The sequence below is a fragment of the Penaeus monodon genome, chromosome 21, assembly GCF_015228065.2.
Source record: "Penaeus monodon isolate SGIC_2016 chromosome 21, NSTDA_Pmon_1, whole genome shotgun sequence".
In the NCBI taxonomy this organism is placed as follows: domain Eukaryota; kingdom Metazoa; phylum Arthropoda; class Malacostraca; order Decapoda; family Penaeidae; genus Penaeus; species Penaeus monodon.
In genome coordinates, this window is record NC_051406.1 from 22,915,804 (window position 1) to 22,916,494 (window position 691).

The 691-nt window shown below is 36.3% G+C and overlaps 1 pseudogene; it reads right to left on the reverse strand.

Moving 5' to 3' along the window:
• Positions 1-691, reverse strand: part of LOC119586613 — a 21,277-nt pseudogene that overhangs the window by 3,211 nt on the left and 17,375 nt on the right.

A 691-nucleotide genomic window follows, 5' to 3' on the forward strand; every position in this document is an offset into this window, starting at 1 on the left:
CCATGGCACCTCATCCTAGCCAATATCCCCTCCCCTAAGACCCCCTCCATCCCTTTAAGTTTCCTCTGGTGTTTTCTTTTTGTCTAAATACATGAATTATTACTACATCAGTTAGGATGAATATATATATATATCACTGCATTATATGTAGTTTAACATCATGTTGTAAGCTCTTCCCAATTTTTTTCGCATGTAACATGTATCCTTTTGAATTTTAGTGCTTCACCCAAGGGGGACAGCATTCCCATGAATAAGCTCCCCAAAAAATAAAAACCATGTTTTTCCATTATAAAAGTTAAACATTTTGGTTCATTTGTTGCCTTGAGTATTTTGGTATAAAATTTTTTATTGCACTGTTTTAAAAAACCCCGAAATTTTTTAGGTACATTGTTGATGCCTCTTTGAATGAATACATCCCGAGGAGTGGATATACTTGAATGCTGTGAAGACACTCTTCGGTGACAGACAAACCTGGGATAACGATGTCACTGTCTGAGAATCTCTAAGAAGACGACCAACAGTAGTGTCATCTGTAGCCTTGACAATGGGCACCTGAAATTCAAATAAAACAAAAATCAGTGAATTGCCATTTTTGCCTTCTAACTCTAGAGAGAATGAAGTCTAGGTTTAGAATCAGTGATATGCTATATAGCCTGTAAAAGGCAGAACCATTTAGCATAATACATGTCAG